Source organism: Hemitrygon akajei, chromosome 21 (genome assembly GCF_048418815.1).
Source record: "Hemitrygon akajei chromosome 21, sHemAka1.3, whole genome shotgun sequence".
In the NCBI taxonomy this organism is placed as follows: Eukaryota; Metazoa; Chordata; class Chondrichthyes; order Myliobatiformes; family Dasyatidae; genus Hemitrygon; species Hemitrygon akajei.
In genome coordinates this window covers 44,389,483-44,416,975 of record NC_133144.1, presented here as the reverse complement: position 1 = coordinate 44,416,975, position 27,493 = coordinate 44,389,483, and the positions used below count along the sequence as shown (strand labels likewise).

General features: G+C 38.5%; 1 protein-coding gene across 4 annotated transcripts in view; it reads left to right on the top strand.

The window, feature by feature from the left end:
- ccser2a (coiled-coil serine-rich protein 2a) overlaps positions 1 to 27,493 on the top strand; it is a 636,731-nt gene that overhangs the window by 226,346 nt on the left and 382,892 nt on the right. The window lies entirely within an intron of this gene.

Here is a 27,493-nt window from a genome sequence, read left to right as displayed (position 1 = left end):
TGTATATCTGTCTCACCCAAGAAACGAAACAGAGCAATTAAAGGGTTAGGTTCTAAGTGGCGATTCAGAATACAGGATAAGGTTATAAAAACATCTTTCCAAAATTTCTCTAAGCTAAGACAGGTCCAATACATATGAATAAGAGAAGCCTCGCCACTTTTGCATTTATCACAAAGAGGACTAATATTAGGGTAAAATCGAGATAATTTAGATTTGGACATATGGGCCCTATGAACAATCTTAAACTGTAAAAGACAGTGGCGAGCACAGAGAGAAGTTGGATTAACCGATTTGAGAATCTAATCCCAAACCTCATCAGATAAAGGGATATTTAAGTCATGCTCCCAAGCCATTCTGATTTTATCCACAGGGGCACGTCGTAAGGATACTAATTTATCACGGATAAATGATATTAAGCCTTTACCTAGTGGATTGATAGAAAGAAAGAAATCCATAGCATTTTTCTCGGGCATTTCAGGGAAGGTGGGAATTGAAGGATTGATAAAGTGTCTGATTTGGAGATATCTAAAGAAATGGGCATTAGACAGATTGAACTTAGCAGAGAGCTGTTGAAAGGATGCGAAGCGATTATCAATAAAAAGATCTTCAAAATGCCTAATGCCCTTTCTATACCAATCATAGAATGTTGAATCATACATAGTAGGTAGAAAAAGATGATTATGTAAGATAGGACTAGAAAGGGAAAAACCATAAAATTTCCTAAACTGGGCCCATATTCACAAAGTATGTCTAACAAGAGGATTAACAATTAGTCTAGACAAACTACTAGGGAGTGCAGAACCAAGAAGTACAGAAATAGATAGATCTTTAGTGGAATTCAGCTCCATTGCTACCCAATTAGGGCAATCAGATTGGCTATGAAAAAAAGACCAGAAGATAGGGCAACGAATGTTAGCTGCCCAGTAGTATAAATGAAAATTAGGTAAGGCCATGCCACCCTCTTTTTTAGATTTTTGAAGATAAACTATATTAATTCTAGAACGCTTATTCTTCCACAGATAGGACAAAATAGTAGAGTCTAAGGAATCAAAAAAGGTTTTAGAAATAAAAATTGGAATAGATTGAAATAAATATAAAAATTTAGGGAGAACGTACATTTTAATAACATTAATACGACCTACCAAGGACATAGATAGAGGTGACCATTGTGACAGACTCTGTTTTGTAGTGTATAAAAGATTGGCAAAATGTTCACAAAAAAGATCTTTAAACTTCCTTGTAACTGTAATACCAAGATAAGTAAATTGATTATGAACTACTTTAAAGGGGAGGTCACGAAATACTAATACTTGTGCTTCTTTATTAATTGGGAAAAGTTCACTCTTATGTAAATTAAGTTTATAGCCAGAAAACTGGCTAAATTGATCAAGAAGTGAAAACATTGGAGGTAAGGATGTGGACGGATTTGAAAGAAAAAGTAATAGATCATCAGCATAAAGAGAAACTTTATGCTCAACACCCCCCTCCAAATCCCAGTCAATTCAGGACAGCTTCGGAATGCTATCGCCAGAGGTTCTACAGCCAAATCAAAAAGAAAAGGACTTAAAGGGTATCCTTGATGGGTGCCACGTTTAAGGTTAAATAACTGGGATTGCTGAGAATTAGTCAAAACAGAGGCGGTAGGACATCGATATATCAATTTGATCCAAGAGATAAAACTTTGACCAAGGTCAAATTTTTCTAAAACCGCAAAGAGGTAGTTCCACTCTATACGATCAAATGCTTTCTCTGCATCGAGAGAAATAACGCATTCAGGAATCCCAGTTAAAGGTGAATATAAAATATTGAATAAATGCCGTATGTTAAAAAAAGGAAGACGGTTTTTAATAAAACCAGTTTGATCATCAGAAATAATAGAGGGTAAAACGGTTTCTAATCTATGAGCCAAAACTTTGGCCAAGATTTTAACATCAACATTAAGCAAAGAGATCGGCCTGTACGAGGAACACTCTGTTGGGTCTTTACCCTTTTTTAATAAAAGAATAATACATGCCTCATTAAATGAGGGTGGCAATTTACCATAGTTAAATGAGTCAGATAGTACTGCAAGTAACTGAGGTGAAAGAAGTGAAGAGAATGATTTATAAAATTCTACGGGGAACCCATCAGGTCCAGGAGATTTGCCTGAAGACAGTGCAGAAATTGCAAAAGATATTTCTTCTAATGATATAGGCTCATTAAGTTTTGCTTTAAAATCAGATGAAAGCGAAGGGATATTCAGAGTATTTAAAAAAGATCAACAGAAATATTCTCATTCAGAAGAATAAAGCCGAGAATAAAAATTTTTAAATACGTCATTGATTTCTGAGTGATTCAATGTAATATCCCTGTTCTCCTTCTGGATCTTTTTGATATGTTGTTTAGCTTTAGAATGCCTCAACTGATTAACTAGAAATTTACTAGATTTGTCACCGTGAATATAAAAGCGATTCTTACTTTCAAGAAGTTGATGTTCAACAGGTTGAGTAGAGAGAAGGTTAAATTTAGTTTGAAGTTCTGCACGCTTCTTATATAACTCAGGGTTATTAGTTTGAGCATATAATTGATCTAATTCTTTAATCTGATTAATTAGGTCCTATCGATCTATATGGGACTTTCTATTAAGATTTGCCGTATAAGAAATTATTTGACCCCTCAAATATGCTTTCATGGCATCCCAGACAATCTGGGATGACATTTCAGATGACGTATTAGTGTTTAAATAAAAAAGTTATCTGATCCTTAATAAATTTAGAAAATCATCATCCGATAATAAAGTTGGGTTAAAACGCCGATGTTTATTCCTCTGAGGGAGACCAGGAAAATTTAGAGACAAAGTAATTGGGGCAAGATCAGAAATCAGTATACTCTGATAGTCACAAGAATGGACAAATGAAATAAGTTGATTATCAATTAAAAAATAGTCAATTCTAGTAAAGGTATGGTGAACATGTGAAAAAAAGGAATAATCTCTCTCAGTAGGATGAAGGAAACGCCATATATCTGAGATACCATAATTAGAAAGAAAAGAGTGAATAGCTAAAGCAGATTTAATAGGTGATCTAGTAACAGGGGATGATCGATCCAAATTTGGATCTAACCAGCAGTTAAAGTCGCCACCCAATATAAGAGAATATGAATTTAAATCTGGTAATGAGGAGAAAAAACGTTCAAAAAAATTAACATCGTCAGAATTGGGAGCATACAGGTTTGCTAGTACAACTTTAGTATTATATAATTTACCAGAAACAACAATAAAACGGCCATTTGTGTCAGATATCTTACTATGGAGTTCAAAAGGAATATTTGAGTTAATAAGGATGGAAAGGAAACCCCCCCTAGCTTTGGCCAGGAAGGATGAATGAAAATGCTGACCCACCCACTTTGACATAAGCCGAGAATTATCAAAACTACGAATATGAGTTTCTTGAAGGAAAGCAATGTCAGCTTTAAGTTGCTTAATATGGGAGAAGACCTTTCTTCTTTTAACAGGATGATTCAATCCCTTTACATTCCAGCTCACAAATTTCAGTGTATTAACCATTGTCAATTGTTAATACATAAAAGGTAGTAGGCATATATAAAGTCAAACATTGCAATGTCTGGGAGCAAAAATATAAACATAAATCAGTAAAATCAGGACAGAAACATGTCCTGAATAACAAGGGAAAACAAAAAACAATAAATAGTGTTGGAACTGGAGAATCCACCCCACCCTCACAACCCAAAACTAGATGGCTACCCAAAAAAGTAGCTAGCTCTACAAAAAAAATGTTACCCCAAAAATAACTTCCAGTTCAGTATCATTGACATAGGCTCCATATAAATAATATAGCAAATACTAACTAATTTATGCACTAGAGAGCAAAATTACAAATAGGAACAACTTCGTCAGAAAAAATATAAAACTTAATACAAAAAAATTTAAAAAAAAACCAACCTACCCGCGAGAAACTATGAAAAATTGAAAGAGAAAGATAAAAGGGGGGGGGGGGGGAAGGGGGAAATTATAAATTTAAAGAGAGTACATATCAACCATTTAAAAAAAAAGGCAAGTCTTATACCGTAAGCATTTGATAAGGTCCCACATAGGAGATTGGTGGGTAAAATCAAAGCTCAGGGCATCGGGGGGAAGACATTGACATGGATAGAAAACTGGTTGGCAGATAGAAAGCAAAGGGTAGCGGTGAATGGGTGTTTCTCGGAATGGCAGGTGTTGACTAGTGGGGTGCCACAGGGCTCGGTATTGGGACCACAGCTGTTTACAATTTACGTCAACGATTTAGATGAGGGCATTGAGAATAACATCAGCAAATTTGCTGATGATACTAAGCTGGGTGGCAGTGTGACATGTGATGAGGATGTTAGGAGAATTCAGGGTGACTTGGATAGGCTGGGTGAGTGGGCAGATACTTGGCAGATGACGTTTAATGTGAATAAACGTGAGATTATTCACTTTGGGAGTAAGAACAGGAAGGCAGATTATTATCTGAACGGTGTAGAGTTAGGTAAGGGAAAAATACAAAGAGATCCAGGAGTCCTTGTTCATCAGTCACTGAAGGTGAATGAGCAAGTGCAGCAGGCAGTGAAGAAGGCTAATGGAATGTTGGCCTTCATTACAAAGGGAATTGAGTACAAGAGCAAGGAAGTCCTCTTGCATTTGTACAGAGCCCTGGTGAGACCACACCTGGAGTATTGTGTACAGTTTTGGTCTCCAGGGTTAAGGAAGGACATCCTGGCTGTAGAGGAAGTGCAGCGTAGATTATTCACGAGGTTAATTCCTGGGATGTCTGGACTGTCTTACGCAGAGAGGTTAGAGAGACTGGGCTTGTACACGCTGGAATTAAGGAGATTGAGAGGGGATCTGATTGAAACATATAAGATTATTAAGGGATTGGACAAGATAGAGGCAGGAAATATGTTCCAGATGCTGGGAGACTCCAGTACCAGAGGGCATAGTTTGAGAATAAGGGGTAGGTCATTTAGGAAAAACTTCTTCTCCCAGAGAGTTGTGGGGGTCTGGAATGCACTGCCTCGGAAGGTAATGGAGGCCAATTCTCTGGATGCTTTCAAGAAGGAGCTAGATAGGTATCTTATGGATAGGGGAATCAAGGGATATGGGGACAAGGCAGGAACCGGGTATTGATAGTAGATGATCAGCCATGATCTCAAAATGGCGGTGCAGGCTCAAAGGGCCGAATGGTCTACTTCTGCACCTATTGTCTATTGTCTATTGTAAATCGACAGGGAGGCCTTCAATAAGAAACTCCAAGCCTCCAAAACAAATTAAGACCAATTGTAGTTCTCTATAGTTAAAGTTATTCAGAAGCAGAGTAAATTACACAAGTAAGCTCTAAAGTCCGCAGGGAAACATTAAATTTAGATCATCTATTTAAGAAAATCGCACCAAGTCCAGGGAGAGACTAACTAGAACCCTTGGAATCTCAGTAGTTAATGTAAGTAGAGTCTGAGTTCGCAAAAAAAAACTTTAATTCAAGAAGTACTTATCCACCATTTTAGAAAATCAAACCAGGTCCGAAGAAGTCAAGATGGCTGGAAGATTTCCAACAAACAACTCAGCCTCCTTCACTGATTTAAACCACTTATATTCTCCAGTAGTAAGCGTAATTCGAAGATCGGCAGAATTACGAAGAGAAGGTTTGAATCTACGATTAAAGAGCTCTTTCATTACGCCTTTGAACTCAGCACGCATCTTCAGAACCTGGGGAGCATAATCTTCCACGATACAAATGGTATTATTTTGGAAGGTCAGAGTACCTCTTTGGCGTGCCTCCATAATCAAACGGTTTTTCTCCTGATATCGATGGAAACACAGGATAATTGGCCGTGGTCTAGAACCCAAAATAGCACGAGGGACATAAATCCTGTGAGCCCTTTCTAGCTCAGGTGGAGTCCGGAGAAATTCTTTTGACAAGGTGTTGCACACAAGGTTGCAAAACAAGATAGGAGCCCATGCTGTTTTATGAAAACTTTTAGAATAGATAGAAGATTAACTGAGTGGCATAAGGCAAAGTGTGGAAATAAAAGGGACATTTTCTGGTTGGCTGCTGGTGACAAGTGGTGCTTTGTGGGGTCATTGTTGAGTCCACTACTGTTCACAATGTGTGTTTATGATTTGGATGATGGATTTGATGGTTTGCAAATGGCACAAAGATATGTGGAGGAGCAAGTAGCCTGCAGAAGGTCTTGGACTGGTTAGGAGAATGGGAAAAGAAGTTGCAGATGGTACAGCATGGGAAGTGTATGGTCTTGCTATTTGTTTGAAGAAACAAAGGCATAGCCTATTTTCAAAATAGGAGGGAATTAAGAAACATAGGTGCAAAGTGACTTGGACATCCTCATGTAGGATACCCTAAATGTTAACTTGCAGGTTGAGTTCAAAGATTAATGTAATTTTCTTATCAAAGTACATGTATGTCATCATATACAATCTTGAGATTCATTTTCTTGCAGGCATACATAGTAAATCAGCCGGCTGGTGGTATAGTGGCATATGCACTGGACTTCGAGGCAAGTGGTTCTGGATTTGAATCCATCTGGCTGCTTGTACACTGTCCATCTGTGCTGGGTTGAGTGATGAGCTAGCAACTCAGCCTTGTAAAAAATAACGAACAATGCTGAAGAAACAGCAAGGTTGCTGTACGATACACCACAAGACATGGAGAGGAAAGAAAAATGCACAATAAATCCAAGGAACACAATACAATCAATGAAGGACTGTACCCAACAGGACAGATAAAGAACCAATGTGCAAAAGACAACAAACTGTACAAATACCAAAAAAAAAACAATAAATTTCAAGAACATGAGAAGAAGATTCCTTGAAAGTGAGTCCATAGATTGTGGGAATAGTTTGGTGATGGGGGTAAGTGAAGTTATCATCTCTGCTTCAAAGGCCTGATGTTTGAGGAGCAATAACTGCTCCTGAACCTGGTGATGTGGATCCGGAGACTCCTGTACTTGATGGCAACTGCAGAAAAAGAGCATGGCCTGGCTGGTGGGGGTTCTTGATGATGGAAGCTGCTTCCTTGGCTCATTGGCGAGGAGAGCTTTATGTGATAGAGTGGGCCGTACCCACTACTTTTAGAAGGGCTATTGATTCAAGGATATTGGTGTTCCCAAATCAGGCTGTGATACAACCAGTCAATGTACTCTCCACCGCACATCTATAGAACTTTGTCAGAGTTTTAGATGTCATGCTGAAATTTGCAAACTTTTAAGGAAGTAGAGGTGCTGCTGTGCTTTCTTTGTAATTGCATTTATGTGCTGGGTCCAGGACAAATCCTCTAAAATGATAATAACGAGGAATTTAAAGATACTGACCCTCTCCACCTCCGATCCTGTGATGAGGACTGTCTCACAGACCTCTGGATTCCTGCTCCTGAATTCAATAATCAACTCCTTGCTCTTGCTGACATTGAGTGAGAGGTTCTTGTTGTGGCACCACACAACCAGATTTTCAGTCTCCCTCCTATATGCAGATTTGTCACCACCTTTGATTTAGCCAACAGTTGGAGATGCTTGTAAGAAAGGTTTCAATGCAATGTTAGCATTCATTTCTTGTGGCCTAGTATATGAAAGGATGTAAAACTGAGGTTTTATAAGGCATCAGTCATTCCACATTTGTGGTATTATGAGCAGTTTTGAACCCCAAATCTAAGGATGGATGTGCATTTGTTGGAGAGGTGGTTAATGAAAATGATCCAGGGGATGAAAGGGTTAACACATGATGAGCGTATGTTAAAGGTTTTTACTCCAATTCAGCAATGTTCTGAAAATATTAGATAAATTACAGCTAGAGGCACATAAATCTCCACTGATTCTTATAACTTTATTTCAGATTATATGCTCAGTGTATACTGTAACTAATGAAGTTGCCACTGAGTGTATGTTCGTGGTCTACTGCTGTTGTAGCCTATCCACTTCAAGGTTTGATATGTTCAGCGATCCTTTTCTGCACACCTTTTCTGATGTGTGGTTATTTAAGTTACTGTCACCTTCCCTCTGCTCATTGGATGTTTTTTGTTTTTCACACCATATTCTGTAAACTCTAGAGACTATTGTATATGAAAATCCCAGGAAATCAGCGGTTTCTGAAATGCTCAAACTACCCAGTCTGGCACCAGCAATTATTCCATGGTCTAAGTCACTTAGATCATATTTCTTTTGCATTCTGCTACTTGGTCTGAACAACAGCTGAACATTTTGTCTATGTCTGTATGCTTTTATGCATGGAGTGGCTGCCACATGATTGGCTGATCAGATACTGTATTTGCATTAATGAGCAGGTGTGCAGTGTACCTAATAAAGTGGCCACTGAATGTATATTGGTCCAAGAACTGGAAATGCAGCTTTTAATAATCTAAATGGAGTAATCATTTTATGTCACTAACAAGATGATCCTTCATCTTTTGCAAAGTGATACTTTTGTTTTAAATTGGCCATAGTCTGGTGATTACTTGCTCTATTAAGAAATAAGGAAAATACTGAGCTTGTTATCTGAATACACTATGACTGAGGCATTTAATGCATTGTTCAATGCATGAGTTTACAACACTTATCCAAATATAAATGCACCTAAAAGGGATAGACTAGTTTGCAAAGCAGTAGGACTTGCTAGTGAAGACCATAAGCTTAGACTATTATTTTGGGGCAGTGTAGATGACAAGCAGGAGCAATCATGTTCCTTTCAAGAAGCTGTGGTATTTTCTCTCCCAAAAAGTGCATTTGCTCACAAGGTGTAATTTTAAGAGGTATATAACTAATATTCAGAGCACTTGCTAGTTTGAGCTTGCAAATAATTTTCTTCTTGAGATAAATTATGGAGATCCACTGTGTCTATGATCTAATTTAATTAATAATCTATAATAAATTGTGCCATTAATGTTTCTGGTCCTTTCCATATTGAAGTAATACATAGTTTCCTTTCATTTTTAACATAGCTCTTGTTTAATGTAGGTTAAAACCAAGCATTTTGGTCACATGTTTCAATTTCCACAAATCAGCTTGCAGATGCAATGTATAGTCCTGGTTATCAGTTTGGGGAGAGAAAATAAATATCTTGTGTCTCAACTTTACCATTCCCCAGAGATAACTGGTTTTCATATTTGACATCAACTGTGTAAGAGAATGTCCTCACAATGAGAGCAAGGACAGAGGTAAATTTTGTTATATATTGTTTATTTGGTAAGCCTTAGGACTTTCCCCATTTCTTAAAATTATTTTTCTCCTGAGAAGCTTTCATTATTTTTTTCTATTTTGATTGACGTAATATCAGTAGCGTTAATGGCACTGACGTTACAGGAAATGTCAAATTGATGGAAAATGCACAAGATACTGAAGATGCTACAAAATTTGACTATAGACTAGAAAGAACAGCCAAGTTTTAAACATTTTTTTCTCTTACAATTTCTTTTCAGGCTGGCAGCTTCTGAATCTCTTAACTTTACATTCATTTTTCCAAATGTAGCATTTTATTATTCATTTTTTTGCCAAACTATTATTTGTAGAAGTTATTAGCACCACGAAAATGAGTGTTTGCAGGCTTTCAGTCACTAGTGAGCCAGTGCAGTTACATAATTTCGATCTCCATCTAAAAATATGTACTTCAGCAGTAAAATTTCACTTCCCTTTCCTAATCCTGCAATTGAAAAGATGCACTACTCCAATGAATATATTAACAATGCTGTCTCTGATGACAAACTGCATGGTACCTTTCTGCCTTAGAATATGTGCTGGATAAACGTAAGAATCAAGTTATTTGCTCCAACTTTAATCTTTTTCTCCAGGGACATGCAGCAACTCAATATTTCTGAAAAATTATTTATCTTTGGTATACACTTAGCAATTAAGCCTCCACTACCTTCCTGTTGAGTAAATTTCAATGACAAAATACTTTCTGGCTGAAGAAGTTTATTCCTCTTGAATAGCTAACATACCATATTCATATTCTGAAGATGTTTATATTTTTGAGTCTTCTCAGTGAAGGCCTTCTGTAAAGAGGCATCATTATCTTCAAGCATACATGGCGATTTCTATAATGACAGCAGTGTTTCTGTTTGTGAAAATGGTTTCTTGGATATACAATTTTGCTCATCTATAAACCTTGGTTTCAGGAAAACAGTCAATCAGCATTTAATTACTGCCTTGCATAATAAATACAATATAATTCTGTATAATGTTATTTTATACAGCAATTTTGACCCCAGGCAGTGTACAAAAATATGGCATAGAATTTTATATATTAACATGTAGTGCCTACAAGTCCTGTCCGTATTAAGACTTGTAGTAGCAAAACTACATTTTATGGGCTAAGTATTCAATTTAGAATTTTTTTGGATCTGAGTAAGATCACCTCTTATTTTTCTAGATTTAGAATTTTAGACAAGTTTGCTTAATCTCCTTAAATAACAAACATGCCATCTCAAGAATCAATCTATGAGATCTTTAATGAGAGCATTAGCATTTTTTTTGAAGATTGAGATTTTCAAATGACTCCAATGTCCCGTCTTTCCTAAATGAGGCATCCATTATTACTTCTCTGTGCTTCAGTTAACAGATCACATTTGATGGTTGTTTGCTCTTTATGCAATAGTCTTTATCAGCATCCTGTAGCTATGCTACTTGTTTTCCCCAAGCAATCATGCCTCCTCTGTGTTTACATTAAATGACTGCTAGTGTGATTGCATAGAGCTGAAGTATTGGCAGTTTATTAACGTGTACAACTATTGTCCAGAAAAAGTCGACACTCAAAGATTTCTTTTAAACAAGGGAATGTAATACTGTCTGACAAAGCATTCCTTTCAGAAGAATTTCTTACATTCTCTGTTATTCCTACCTACACTGTGTTATTGCATGAGGAAAAGTGCTGATAAGCTTGGCTGCTCATTTATAATCACAAGGAAGGCAAGAGCTTTGTAAGCTTTTATTCAGGAGAAAGAGGCTGCAGTTGTCAGCCATGATCTCTCTCTGATGTGACACTAATTCTGCTCCAGTGTATTCTAAATAGAACTAATGCTGCTAGAGCAGTGACATTTCCTGGAAACTAATGTTACTGTTCATCAACCTGTCATCGATGCTACCTCAGAGAACAGTTAGCAAGCAATAGTGAATCTGAGTGTCAAAAAAAGGTTTCATTGAACTACTTGTACCATCTATCAACCTAAACATCTCTTGGTAAATGCACTGTGAGAAAAGTAGAAAGTAATATAGGGAATAGATTTTTTTGTTGTAGCTAACTTTTTAAAGCAAATACTGTAGAAAGGTGTTATCAGATGTGGCTAAATTGTACTGCCTGTTGTACATAGTGTGATCCATAGAAATCGCATTGTAATTTTTTGATTAAGATAGATAGATAGATACTTTATTCATCCCCATGGGGAAATTCAACATTTTTTCCAATGTCCCATACACTTGTTGTAGCAAAACTAATTACATTAATTAGCATTAATAAAATCAAAAAGCATTAATAATAGCTTTTAAAAAGTTCTTAAGTAGTTTACTTAAATACATTAAATACAATCAACCCCGGCACTTTAACATATCTTACTCCTGGCGGTTGAATTGTAAAGCCTAATGGCATTGGGGAGTATTGACCTCTTCATCCTGTCTGAGGAGCATTGCATCGATAGCAACCTGTCGCTGAAACTGCTCATTCATCATGTATGAGGGCACACTACAAAAGTGGTCTTGGAGGCTGAACTTGTGAGGGATAAATAAATGGTGAAAGTAAACAAATAGCTTACCCCAACATCTTTCAAATCATTGCCTTTAATCAAGCTTGCTAAAAGAAATCTGTGAACTATCATCAACATATCAGTTGCAGCACCAGAGTTCCCAACATACTTGACCACTATAATACCACTAGGAGGAATGCCTGCTGTTCAATCCCTAGACCGTCATTTGGGAGATCTGATCATCTGGTGATTTGTGTCTATTTTCATACACAATGAGTCAAAATATTCTACATTCTAATGTTACATTCAAAAAAAGTGAAAGTGACATATCACTGGACTTCCTGTCAGAACACTGGCAGGTCGTAAGAGTGGTCTCCCTCACCTTTGCCCCTCTGACCCTCAACACATGTGCCTCTCAGGGCTGTGTACTTAGCCCCTTCCTTTACTCTCTGTATACCCATGACTGTGTTGGACCCACAGCTCCAATCTGCTAATTAAATTTGCTGATGACACTACACTGATTGGCCTAATCTCAAATAATAAAGAAGCAGTCTACAGAGAGGAAGTCATCACCCTGACACAGTGGTGTCAAGAAATCAAACTCTCTCAATGTTGTAAAAACAAAGGAGCTGGTTGTGGATTACAGGAGGAATTGAGACAAGCTAACCCCTATGGACATCAGTAGATCTGGCGTTGAAAGCGTGAACAGCTTTAAGTTTCTCAGCATAAACATTACTGAGGATCTCATGTGGTCTGTACATAGCGGTTGTGTGGTGTAAAAGGCACAACAGTGCCTCTTTCACCTCAGACGGTTGAAGAAGTTTGGTGTGCCCCACCCCCCTACAATCCTAAGAACTTTCTACAGGGGCACAATTGAGAGCATCTTGACTGGCTACATCACTGCCTGGGATGGGAACTATTCTTCCCTTAATCGCAGGACCCTGCAGAGAGTGGTGCGGACAGCCCAGCGCATCTGTGGATGTGAACGTCCCACTACTCAGGACATCTAAAAGACAGGTGTGTAAAAAGAACCTGAAGGATCACTGAGGACCTGAGTCGCCCCAACCACAAACTGTTCCAGCTGCTACCATCCGAGAAACGGTACTGCAGCATAAAAGCCAGGACAGCTTCTTCCACCAGGCTTCTATCATGCTGATGCAAATGTATTTCTATGTTACATTGACTGTCCTGTTGTACATAATATTTATTATAAATTTCTATATTTGTACATTGTCCATTTGAACAGAGAGATGTAACGTAAAGATTTTTGTTATGAAGGATGTAAATAATAAATTCAATTCAATCATTTGAACTGTTTCGATGTGCATGTTTGGACTGATATTGGCTAATGTTCTGATGTTTCTTTTCTAGTTTGTTTTTCTAATAACTTTAAAGCACATTGTATTTAACCTGGACATGTACATATTAGCTGCTTTGTTCCTGTTTAGAGAAAGCACAAATCTGACAGTAAAGCTTCTCTGAAATGTACTTAATAAATGCCATTTGTGTTTTTAATGAATATTGCTGGGAAAAGTTTTTTTATATTATTCTTGAATTTATTATTTTGAATAATCATTGTAAAAGTTGTTAAAATTTAATTTGGTTTTAGAATTAATTAATGTACTAGGATACATTAAGCTGATTGAATTGGAAAAGAGGGGAAACATCAGTTTTGTGGACTGGAAATGGAGCAAAAGAATGGAAACTATATATCCAGAGTGATACTTTAAATTATATTGCAAGAATTAAAGAGATACTGATTCAAATTAGTAAAAAGTAAATTGAAAATTAATCTCAGATTATTAATTCATTACTTCTAATTTTTCACAATATAATTCATAAAAAAATAATATTACTTAGAAATTAAATTGAAAGTAAATATAAATGACTTAAAATTGCAAGATCGGTGTGTATTTAAATTCTTCCTGGCTGTCAGGTATTATGTGGATTATGCTGAATATGAAATAGTCTTGCAGTTTATGTGGAGCTGTTCTAAATCAATTTCTAATAAACTATTTTTCTGGTAATAAACAGAAGTTGTTTTGCTGTTTATAAACAGCTTTTAAAAGCTACGTGTAGGATTTCACTTCAGGAAAAAGATCTCATATCCAGCACAAGTTTAGAAGCTATACCCATATTTATAGCTTCTAACTTGGCAGCCATATGGGTGGGTGTATTCCTTTTAGCATGACTCATATATTTTGGAGTCGATGGATGTAGTCAACTTCTAGATGGCTGAAAACAACATTTGACCAAGTAAGTCTGCCCTAATAAGGGCTGTAAAAGTGTAGGAGAGTTTTATATATGAGGCAATGCTGGATAATTTCCATTTAAATTAATAAGAAATACATTTGTCTTGTTCCCAATGTGTTAGATATTGCTGTTTTTCTCCAGCTTGGCAGAGAGAGAGAGAGATGTTGTTCAAATCAGCAGGAAAAAAAACTTAAGTCAAAAGGAGCTGGGTTAGGATGGATTTCAGCTTGCGTAGTTAGCTGTAACAGCTGGTACTATTCACAAAACAAGCAATTTGATGTAAGCCCCACTAAATTCGGTGTTGAGTGAAGTTACAAAAGTAATTATATGGTCATGTTTGTCCTTGAACAGGTCTTGATTTTACTGCAAGTTGTGAGTGTCTGAAGGTTACTTTAAATTCCTGCCTTTGAAGTCTGAAAATAAAATATAAACAGTTTTAGGTACAAACAAAATGATGAAGAGGGTGGGTATGGTTATCATTGGACTCAGGAATGCAGAATTGAGCCTTTTCATGTTTTGCAGTTGCAACGTTCTCTATTTTTGGCATGAGGCTAAGGATTGCTTTATTTTGTTCCACTGTGGTAAAAGTGGCAGTCTGAAGTTTGAAGTAAAAGCAGATTAAAATAGTAGGCTTGTACCTCTAAGTTTTATAGATGTTTGCAAAACAGCCTGGGAGTGAAATTAAGAGGTGGTCAGGTAAAAGTCAATCAAAAATGCAAACTCTTATCATGAAAAGGTAATTAATTTCATAGTTTCCATAAAGGATTTTTTAAAAGCTATTCTAGAAGAATGAAATCTAGTGAAATTAGCTAATTGTTATTGTAAAGTTATTGAAAGCACTAAGTTTGAGTAAGGGAATGAAAAGACTTTGAAAAAATGTTTCAATGTGAACAGAAGAATTTAACTGTTAAAGTTGAGGGAGGAAAAGCCTCTTGAGATTTGAACTAGATAAAACCATTGGAAGAATGTAGAATGTCCAGAAGATTTGGTTTCAAAGTTTGAACCTGCCTAAAGCTGTTCAAGTAAATGGAGATGGAAAAATTAGTCTGGATTGTACTTGTGTATAGCTGGGACCTGTTTAAATTTAGAGAATATTTGTGATGGCCAGTTGATGGCATTTGCAGTGGTGATAACTGCTACAATGTAGATAATTCATTTCTGGGCAGGCATTTAGTTGGGCTGGTGGACACAAAATTGGGAACCACGAATAATTTAGTGAGCATCACCCTTGTAAACTAAGTGCATTAATTTGAAACAATAACAAATCAGTCTGCTATAAAGTTTCCTGTGAAAACAATACAGCACAGCGAATAATGGTAGCTAAGATTAGAGCAAATAGATGCAGTTTTCTTTTGTACCCACCCATATTTATTGCCTTGGAGAATGGCAGTTTTATGGAGGCTTAAATGATGGCAGGTGTAAGTGAGAACATTTTAAGAGTAACACTAGAAATTGAGGCAAAAGCATATTTTGGCTATTCTGAATTATGACGTGGAGTTTTCACAGTGTAGTAAGGATGCAAACAACATGCTCGAGGATGAAAATTGTATTACAAGTGACACTGGGTATAATTGATCTTGGTATCTATTTGTCGTCTTCATTCCTGGATTTTCATGATTTCTTTTGATTTGCCAGATAGAATAAGGAGAGTCTGTGGATGTTGTTTATTTGAATTTTCAGAAAACATTTCATTAGGTGCCAAACATGAGGAAACATTATTTCTTCAGCGGTTTGAATGGGGTATGACTGCGCAAGCACGTGGAGGTCGGCCAGTGAGAACAGCGGGAAGAGTTTAAAACAAGCAGAGTTGAAAAGGTGACAGTTATTTCATCAACAGTTTGAAGGGAGAACGATTGCGCAAGTGCGTGGAGTTTGGCCAGTGAGAACAGTGGGAAGAGTTTAAAAGGAAGACAGATTTACAGAGCGGGCGTCGGAGTAGAGGGAGACAGAGTAGGAAGGCTTTGGCTCAACGGGGCTTCGGTGATAAAGGGTTGAGGCCGGGTAGGTTATCTGTTTAAAATAAGGACAGAGGGTATGTGTATGAGGCCGATATTCTATGCTCGGTGTCAGATTTGGGAGGTCCTAGAGACTCCCAGCCTCCTGGACAAACACATCTGCACCAGGTGCATTGAGATGCAGCTCCTTAGAGACTGCGTTAGGGAACTGGAGCTGCCGCTTGATGAACTTCATCTGGTCAGAGAGAGTGAGGAGGTGATAGAGAGGAGCTATAAGCAGATGGTCACCCCGGGACCACAGGAGACAGAGAAGTGGGTAACAGTCAGGAGAGGGAAGGACAAGAATCAGGTACTACCCCAGTGGCTGTCCCCCTTAACACTAAGTATTCCTGCTTGAATACTATTGGGGGGGGGATGGCGTACCTGGGGGAAGCAACAGTGATTGCGCCTCTGGCACAGAGTCTGGCCCTGTGGCTCAGATGGGTAGGGAAAGGAAGAGGATGGCATCAGTGATAGGGAAATTATTCTAGGGGGTCAGACAGGTGATTCTGTTGATGTAGGAAAGAAACGAGGATGGTAGTTTGCCTCCCAGGTGCCAGGGTCCGGGATGTTTCTGATCCACGATATCTTGAAGTGGGAAGAAGAACAGCCAGAGGTTGTGGTACATGTTGGTACCAATGACATTGGTAGGAAAAGGGAGGAGGTCCTGATAAAAGACTACAGGTAGTTATGAAAGAAGTTGAGAAGCTGGACCTCAAAGGTAGTAATCTCGGAATTACTGCCTGTGCCATGTGATAGTGAGTATAGGAATAGAATGAGGTGGAGGATAAATGCGTGGCTGAGGGATTGGAGCAGGGGGCAGGGATTCAGATTTCTGGATCATCGGGACCTCTTATGGGGCAGGTGTGACCTATACAAAAAGGGTGGGTTGCACTTGAATCCAAGAGGGACCAATATCCTGGTGGGAAGGTTCGCTAAGGCTATTGGGGAGAGTTTAAACTAGAATTGCTGGGGGGTGGGAACTGAACTGAAGTGATGGAGGAAAAGGAAGCTGGCTCTCAAATAGAGGAAGTTTGGAGACAGTGCGAAAGGGAGGATAGGCAGCTGATAGAGAAGGGATGTGCTCAGTCCGATGGTTTGAGATGTGTCTAATGTGGGGAGTATCATGAATAAAGCGAATGAGCTTAGAGCATGGATCAGCACTTGGAGCTATGATGTTGTGGCCATTATAGAGACTTGGATGGTGCAGGGGCAGGAATGGCTACTTCAAGTGCCAGGCTTTAGATGTTTCCAAAAGGATAGGGAGGGAGGCAAAAGAGGTTGGGGGTGTGGCACTGTTGAGCAGAGAAAGTATCACGGCTGCAGTAAAGGAGGAAGTCAAAGAAGGGTTGTCTATGGAGTCTCTGTGGGTGGAAGTTAGGAACAGGAAGTGGTTTGTAACTCTACTGGGTGTTTTTTATACACCACCCAACAGTAACGGACATCGAGGAGCAGATAGGGAGACAGATTCTGGAAAGGAGTAATAATAACAAAGTTGTTGTGGTGGGAGATTTTAATTTCCCAAATATTGATTGGCATCTCCCTAGAGTGAGAGGTTTAGATGGGGTAGAGTTTGTTAGGTGTGTTCAGGAAGGTTGCTTGACACAATATGTAGATAAACCTACAAGAGGAGAGGCTGTACTTGATCTCGTATTAGGAAATTAACCTGGTCAAGTGTCAGGTCTCTCAGTGGGAGAGCATTTTTACCATAGCATTGGAAAGAGATAGGAACAGACAAGTTAGGGAAATGTTTAATTGGAGTAAGGGGAACTATGAGGCTATCAGGCAGGAACTTGGAAGCATAAATTGGAAACAGATGTTCTCAGGGAAATGTATGGAAGAAATGTGGCAAATGTTCAGGGGATATTTGCATGGGGTTCTGAGCAGGTACGTTCCAATGAGACATGGAAAGGACGGTAGGGTACAGGATCCGTGGTGCACAAAGGCTGTTGTAAATCTAGTCAGGAGGAAAAGAAGAGCTTACAAAAGGTTCAAAATACCAGGTAATGATAGGAATCTAGAAGATTATAAGGCTAGCAGGAAGGAGCTTAAGAGTGAAATTAGGAGAGCCAGAAGGGGCCATGAGAAGGCCTTGGCGGACAGGATTAAGGAAAACCCCAATGCATTCTACAAGTATGTGAAGAGCAAGAGGATAAGATGTAAGAGAATAGGACCAATCAAGTGTGACAGTGGAAAAGTGTGTATAGAACCGGAGTAGATAGCAGGAGTACTTAATGAATACTTTGCTTCAGTATTCACTACGGAAAAGGATCTTGGCGAATGTAGGGATGGCTTGCAGTGGACTGAAAAGCTTGAGAATGTAGATATTAAGAAAGAGGATGTGCTGGAGCTTTTGGAAAGCATAAAAATAAGTCAATGGGACCGGACCCCAGGCTACTGTGGGAAGTGAAGGATGAGATTGCTGAGCCTCTGGCAATAATCTTTGCTTCATCAATGAGGATGGAAGAGGTTCCAGATGATTGGGGGGGGGGGGGGTTGCGGGTGTTGTTCCCTTATTCAAGAAAGGGAGTAGGGATAGCTCAGGAAATTATAGGCCAGTGAGCCTGACTTCAGTGGTTGGTAAGTTGATGGAGAAGATCCTGAGATGCAGGATTGATGAACATTTGGAAAAGCATAATATGATTAGGAATAGTCAGCAATGCTTTGACAAAGGCAGGTCGTGCCTTACGAGCCTGATTGAATTTTTTGAGGATGTGACTAAACACATTGTTGAAGGTAGAGCCGTAATGTAGTGTATATGGATTTTAGCAAGGCATTTGATAAGGTACCCCATGCAAGGCTTATTGAGAAAGTAAGGAGGCATGGAATCCAAGGGGACATTGCTTTGTGGATCCAAAGGACCCTGTTCAGACCCCACTTGGAGTACTGTGCTTAGTTCTGGTTGTCTCGCTACAGGAAGGATGTAGAAGCCATAGAAGGGGTGCAGAGGAGATTTACAAGGACGTTGCCTGGATTGGGGAGCATGCCTTGTGAGAATAAGTTGAGTGAACTCGACCTTTTTTCCTTGGAGCGATGGAGGATGAGAGGTGACTTGGTAGAGGTGTACAAGATAATGAGAAGCATTGATCGTGCAGATAGTCAGAGGATTCTCCCCAGGGCTGAAATGGGTAGCACGAGAGGGCACAGTTTTAAGGTGCTTGAAAGTAGGTACAGAGGAGATGTCAGGGGTAAGTTTTTTACGCAGAGAGTGGTGAGTGCATGGAACGGGCTACCGGCGGCAGCGGTGGAGGCGGAATTGATAGGGTCTTTTAAGAGACTCCTGGATGGCTACATGGAGCTTAGAAAAATAGAGTGCTATGGGTAAAGCCTAGGTAGTTCTAAGGTAGGGACATGTTCAGCACAGCTTTGTGGGCTGAAGGGTCTGTATTGTGCTGTATGTTTTTTATGTTTCTATGTTTCTGTGAGACTGCTTAACAAGATAAGTGCCCATGGTATTACAGGAAAGATACTAGCATGGATAAAAGATTGACTGACTGGCAGGAGGCAGACTGGGAATAGAGGTGGCCTTGTTTGGTTGACTAGTAGTGTTTAGCAAGGTCGGTGTGGGACCACTTTTTTCATGTTATATGTCAATGATTTGGATGAATGATTGCTGGCTTTGTAGCTGAGATGTGGCCAATACGAAGATGCGCGAAGGGCCAGGTAGTGTTGAGGAAGTAGGGTGTTTGCAAAAGGACTTGGGAGAATGGGCATGTAGGTGGCGGATGGAATACAGTTAGGGAAGTGCTTGGTCTTGCACTTTGGTAAAAAGAATAGGCATGGAGTATTTTCTAAACGGGGAGAAAATTCAAAAATCTGTGGTGCAAAGGGACTTGGGAGTCTTCCTGAAGGACTTCCAAAAGATTAACTTGCAGGATGAGTTGGTGGTAAGGAAGGAAATGCAATGTTGACATTCATTTCATGAGACTAGAATGCAAAAGCAAAGATGTCTCTCTGAGACTTTATAAGGAATTGGTCAGACCACAATTGGAGTATTGTGAACAGTTATAGTCCCCTTATCTAAGAAAAGATGTGTTGGCATTGAGAAGGTCCAGTAGAGGTTCAAGAGAATGATCCCAGGAATGCAAGGATTAATGTATGAGGAGTGTTTGATGGCACTGGGTCTGTACTCACTGGAATTTAGAAGAATGGCGGGAGGGGGGGAAGGATCTCATTGAAACTTACCGAATATTGAAAGACCTAGACAAAGTGGATGTGGAGAGGATGGATCATACAGTGGAGGAGTCTGGATCCAGAGGGCATAGCCTTAGAATAGAGGAATATCCATTTAGAACAGAGATGAGGAGGAATTTCTTTAGCCAGAGTGTTGTGAATCTGTGGAATTTATTGCCACAGGCAAAGCCATTGGTGTATTTAAGGCGAAGGCTGATAGGTTCTTGATTAATCCGGGCATCAAAAGTTATGGGGAGAAGTTTGGAGAATAGGATTGAGAGAGATAATAAATCAGCCATGATGAATTGGCAGAGCAGATAAGTTGGGCCGATCTGCCTAGTTCTGCTCCTATGTCTGTCTTATTGTCTTACTACAATAAAAGGAAAATGAAAACATGCATATAATGGAAGGTTACTAAAATGCTCTCTTCCTTACAATTCTTCATTTGTTGGCTCTGTATTTCAGGCTTTTCCGTAAAAGAAAGCCCATTGACTGAACATGTCAAAGCTGGCTTACAGAGTAAAGGAATTCTGCTCTTTATTTCCCTGTAACCTATCCTTTCTTTCATGTGCATTAATTTCTCCCAAGTTTTCCTGCAACAAACACTAGAGCTATTTTTTTAATAGCCATTGAATCGACCAACCATCCCATTTTGGTATGTGGGTAGGGACTGGAGCCCATGGAGTCACAGGAGAACATGCAAGTATTACCTGTGATTGCTATTTGCCAGGAGGAAAGTAACTTTAACAGAGCACTGATAGTTCCACTTAAGTTGACACAAACTGCTTTTTTAATTTTCTTAACCAATTGAAGGGAGGATAAGTTTTAAACTAGGAGTATGATATTGGCAATGAGAAGCCTAGGTGAACGATACAGCAACATGTTGAAATGTGGCTGAGGAACTTAAATTTAATTGATGAATCCATCAAATCTGAAAGCAAAACAAGTGGTGCCAGTAACATAGTCATGGAATGAATTATTGTAAAAAATCATCTGAATGATGATGTTCTTTTGAAAAGAAAATTTAGCATTTTTTTATATTTCTTGTCCACGCATGATTGAAGTTTTTTTCCCTCTGCTTTCTGAAATAGCTTAATGTCTACTCAGCTTTCCATTGAGAAAGCTAACTCCGGAAAGAATCAGTGATAGAAAGAAGCAGCTTACCAAACTTTCTTGAGAGTAAAATAGGATGACAGTAAATTCTGACCTTGCTTTTGAAGTTCAAACCCATTAATAATTTAAAAAAAAAATCGTGTTCAAGCATTGGGTTTGTTGATTTATTCTTCTGACTAGCTTTATTTTGTTTTACAAATTGCTTTCATAAAGGTTACATTGGTATTTGTCTTTGACAGAGGTACTGCAGTCTTATCTTAGACAATAGGGAAATAATTTGACGTAATAGATCTACAAACAAAATAGATGGTTTCTCACAATGTAATTACATTGTTTATACCATGTAATGCAATCTGTGCATGTTTATGAAGTTCACGCAAGAGAGGAACAAGCATGCAGTTATTTCAAATTAACTAACTGTGGAGCAGAAAATGATAGTGTTGTGAAAAGCATGTTAGTTTGAACCTACTCACACAAATGTTGAATGTTTTATTACTATTTACCGATTATCAAAAATGGTATTTGTTGCCTTAATTTCTTTAATATCCAAACATCAATAAAGGTCGATCTTGAGCATATTCCATTGACTGGCCCTCTATCAACAACTTCATTAGAGTGTTCCAAGATTTCACTATTACCTAGATGAAAAAAAACTATTCTATCATGAATGGCTGACTACTTATTTTGGGACTCTGCTGTTGGTTTAATATACCCAAGGGGAATATCATTCCTGTTAAGCCCTGTAGTAATTTTGCAAATTTCCATGAGATCCTTTTTCATTCTTTGAAACTTTGTTCAGTCTGTTTAATCATTCCACATAGGACAAACCCATCTCAAGATTAATTTGTTAAACCATTATTGTATTTCCCCAATGCCAAGTACAAGTCTGCTTTGAAGAAAGATTGCAGATGCTGGAACTAAGTTTCCAGCATTTACAATCTCTTTTGTCTTCAGGCTTGCTTTGGTAAGGTAGGGTGACCAGAATTGTGCTCAATATTCCCTGTATGATTTCAGTAAGATGTATTTACTCTTGTACTGAAATTCTCTTGAAATAAAGGCCAATGTATGTCCCTTTCTAAATGCTTACGTGCTTGGATTTTAACTTTGAATTGTTCCTGAACAAGGGATCCCTCTGAATACCAATCTTTTTCAGTCTCACCATTTAAAATAAAAATACCATTTATTTTTCTCCACTAAAATGGGGTTCCTTATGGTTTTCTGCATTATATTCCATCCACTTTGCTCTTCCATCAACAATACAGAACTGCTGTGTTTTCCTCAAAAGTTGCACTGCCATCTAACTTTGTATGATCAGTAAACTTTGATGTAATACATCAGAGTCTTATATATGCACATGGGCCACTTTATTAGGTATAGGAGGTACTTAGTAAAGTGACCAATGAGTGTATTTCTGTATTTTTGTGGTCTTCTGCTGCTGTAGCCCATCCACTTCAAGGTTTAGTGTGTTGTACATTAGAGGTGCTCTTCTGCACACCACTGTTGTAATGCGTGGCTATTGGAGTTACTGTGGCCTTCCTGTCAGATTGAATCAATCTGGCCTCTCTCATTTACAACACATTTTTGCCCACAGAACTGCCATTCACCTGGTGCTTTATGTTTATCACACCATTCTCTATAAATTCTAGAGACTGTCATGTGTGAAAATTCCAGGAGATCAGCAGAGTCTGAGATACTCAAACTACAATGTCTGGCACCAACAATTATTCCATGGTAAAAATCCCTTAGATCACATTTCTTTCCCTTTCTAATGCTTGATCTGAATGACTGAACCTCTTGACTATGTCCGCGTGCTTTTATGCAATGAGATACTGCCATATGATTTACTGGTTAAATATTTGCATTAACGAGCTGCTGTACCTAAAGAAATTGGCCACTGGATGTATAATAGTGTGGTCCCAGCTGATTGCACAATCTCTGTGGCACCCCATGAGTTACAGCTTCCCACTTCAAAAGAGTCTAATTTATTCCCACTCTTGTTTCTCTCTATTATCTAATCCTTGTACCACAACAGTATATTGCCTCCAATCTTGTACTCTCATTTGCTTAATAATCTCTTATCATTCTATACTTAGATGTTGTTGTCCAGATGTTGCTGCTTGCAGGCATAGTCTGCCTAATTAACTGAGAAGTTGCAAATGGAAGTAACAATGTGTCATCATCATATTTGAAATTTCTGATCTTGTGGTGAAGGATGGATCATTGATAAAGCTGTTGAATTAGGTTTGTGCCCTGAAGAATTCCTCCAGTAATGTTTTGGGCTGCAGTTCGCCTTCAGTAATCAGAACCATTTTCCTTCATGCTGAATATTAGCACATCATTGGGCAGAGTTTCCCTTTGATTCCTAATGACCTCAATTTTACTTGGGCACCTCACACTGTCTCACTCTGTCAAGTGTAATCTGGTGTTAAGGTCTGCTGTTCATGAAGAGTTATAGAATTATAATAAGACATTAAGACATAGGAGCAGAATTAGGCCATTTGGCCTATTATTAGGCCATTTGGCCATCTTGGCTGATTTATTATTCCTTTCAACCCCATTCTCCTGCCTTCTCCCCATAACCTTTGATGCCCTGATAAGCAAGAAAAATCAACTTCCGCCTTAAATATACATAATGACTTGGCCTGCACAGCCATCTGCGGCAATGAATTCCACAGATTCACTACCCTCTGGTTAAAGAAATTCCTCCTTGTTTCTGTTTTAAATTGACTCCCTCGATTCTGAGGCTGTGCCTTCTGGTTCTAGACTTACCTATTAGAGGAAACATCTTCTCCACATTAACTCTATCTAGGCCATTTAATATTCAAGAGGTTTCAATAAGATCCCTCTCATTTTTCTAAATGCCAGTGATTACAGGCCCAGAGCCATCAAGTGCTCCTCTTGTGTTAATCCTTTCATTCCTAGGATTATGCTCGTGAACCTCCTCTCGACCCTCTCCAATGCCAGGACATCTTTTCTTGGACAAGGGGCTCAACACTGCTCACAATACTCCAAGTGTGGTCTGACCAATTTCTTTGTAGCCTAAGTATTGCATCCTTGCTTTTATATTTTAGTCTTCTTGAAATGAATGCTAATATTACTTTTGCCTTTCTTATCGCAGATTCAACCTACAAGTTAACCTTTAGGCAACTCTGTACAAGGACTTCCAAGTCCCTGTACACTACTGATTTTTAAATTTTTCTCCCTGTTTAGAATATAGTCTGCGCCTTCATTCCTTCTACCAAAGTGTGTGACCATACACTTCCTTACACTATATTCTATCTGCCACTTCTTTGCTCATTCTCTCAATCTATGTAAGTCCTTCTGTAGACATCCTGCTTCCTCAACACTACCTGCCCCTCCACATCAAACTTGGCCACAAACCCATTACTTAGGCCATCCAAATTATTGATATATAATGTGAAAAGAAGTGGTCCCAACAATTTCCCCTGCGGAATATCAATGGTCACTGGCAGCCAACCAGAAAGGCCCCCTTTATTCCCACTCCTGCCTGTCAGCCAATCTAGAATCAGCTATTCTAGAATCATTCCTGTAATACTGTGGGCTCTCATCTTGTTAGCACCATCATTTGTGGTGCCTTATCAAAGGATTTCTGAAAATCCATGTATACAACATCTGCTGACTCTTCTTTGCTGTGTTTGTTGTTCTCTCAAATAATTACAAAGGATTTGTCAGGCAAGATTTCCCCTTAAGGAAACCATGCTAACTTTGACCTATTTTATCAGGTGCTCCCAAGTAGCCCAAAACCTTGTCCTCAATGATGGACACCAACATATTCCCAATTACTGAAGTCAGGCTGTAATTTCCTTTCTTCTGCCTCCCCCCCACCCCCACTCTTGAATTTCTGGCATACTGGCAGTGTCTGCCACAGAGAAGACTGATGCAAAATACTTACTAAATTCCTTTGCCATTTCTTTGTCCCCCTTCACTATTTCTAGAGCACTGTTTTCCAGTGGTCCGATATTCACTCTTGTCTCGTTTTTACTCTTTATATATCTGAAAAACCTTTTGCTTTCCTCTTTTATATTATTGGCTAGCTGAGCTTTAATTTTTTTCTCTCTCTCCTTATGGCTTTTAAAAAATATTGTTTCTTTTAAACTTTTGAATCCTCTAACTTACCACCAATTTATGCCCTCTCTTTTCCTTTTATGCTGTCTTTAACTTCCCTTGTCAGCTACAGTTGTTATCCTTCCTTCAGAATGCTTATTCATCTTTCCTGTGCTTTCCAAAATGTTCCCAGAAACTCCAGCCATTGCTGTTCTGCCATCATCCCTGCTAGTGTCCTCTAATCAATTGGCCAACATCTTTCTCATACCTCTGTAATTATCTTTACTCCATTGTAATACTGATACATCCGACTTTAGCTTCTCTCTCTCAAACCTCAGGGTGAATTCTACTGTAATCATGATCTCTGCTTCCTCAGGGTTCCTTTACCTTAAGCTTCCTAATCAAATCTGGTTCATTGTAACATCCAATGCAGAAATGCTGTTCCCTGGTGGGCTTGACTACTTGCTGCTCTAAATGGCTTCTCATAGGCATTCACTCTCTGGGGATCCAGCATTAACTTGATTTTTCCAATCTACCTGCATATTGAAATCTCCCTTGACTGTTGTAACATTGCCCTTTTTACATGCCTTTTCTTTCTCATGTTGTAAATTGTATCCCACATCCTGACTGTTGTTTGGAGGCCAGAATATAACTCCCATCAGGGCCTTTTTACCCTTGCAATTTCTTAACTCTCCTCGCAAAGAATCTACATTTTCTGATCATAATTCTAAGGATCCTGTTTCTAAGGATTTAATCAACAGAACCATCCCACCCTGTCTGCCTATCTCAAAATACATTTATTATCAAAGTATGCATACTATATACAACCTTGATATTCATCTCCTAACTGGCAGCTACAAAACAAGAAAACACAATTGAACCCATTACAAAGCCTATGTACAGGAGAAAAACCACATTGTGCAAACAATAAAAGTAAGCAAATAACTTTCATAACTGAAATTCACGAAAATGAGTCCACAGCCACAAAGCCAATCAGAGCCAGTCCAGGAGCTCGTTAGTTGCTCACTCTATAATTAAAGGTGCTATACAAAATTCAAATTATTACCTATATTAATCTCTGCTTTTTACTTCTGGAAAGGTAAAATAATCATTATAATTTAAAAAAAATTATTTCAGTCAGATGTGCAGTTGTTAGTCTTAGCAATTAAATAAATCTGTATTTTGTAATGAGATACCGAGCATCACGACATCTCGCAATTACTGCATGTGTGAGGGAGAGTATTAACAATGCAGTTCCACAACTGATGTCTATTTTTTTGTGTGAGTAATGTTATAAACAATCTTGATGATAGCTCATTGAAAATACCTTGACAGAGTTTTTGTTTGTTTATGCAGTCTAGTTCATTGTTGAATAAAATAAAAGTAATTAGGGATTTTTAAGTTGTTGATTCCCTCAAGTTCCTTTGATCTATCATTGGCATTTTGGTTTGAATTACATAGTATTCCTGGCTGGAAAGTGAAATTCGAGTTTCTTTTCCCTGGGATGACTTTTACATTGTGTTCATTGGGGTTAAAGCTTTGAATTTCTAATTTAATGATTAACTTTGTGTAAAGATTTTCTTTTCCTTGGTGCATCAGTGACTGTGCCAGGTAGTATTTGCCACACATGCAAGTAGCTTTAGAAATTATTTGTGGAGGGAATCTTAGGAAAGGCTCTCTGTTTTAATTAAAGGAAACTGAAAGATTTATTTTCACTTGAAGGATGGAGTGAGATTTAAAAAAGATACCGGTAGTTGTACCCATTTCTTGTACTCAAATGTTGTTGGAACGTTGTTGAGATGAACTCAAACCAAAAACTGAAATCCTTTTTTTGATGTATGTGAGATTACAGATGCTGAAATCTGGCGAATCAATTTACTGTACTGGAAACACAGCATCTGTGAGGGGAAATGAATTGTTAGCATTTTGGATTAAAACTGTGCATCAGCTCTGTTTTGACCTGAAATATCGACAGTTTCTTTCTTCCTAGAAATGCTGCATGATCTGCTGACTTTTTTCAGTAGAGCTTTTGAAATTTTTTCAAATGTTGGCGTAAGTAATGCTAAGTGAAACAAAGTACAGAGATGGTGCTTGTTTGGGAATTTGGATGAATAATTAACACAAATGACTTGATTATAATTCTGAGTGTACAACAGATTGCTCAAAAGACTAGCTTCAAAGGAAAGATTGGGAAGGTGT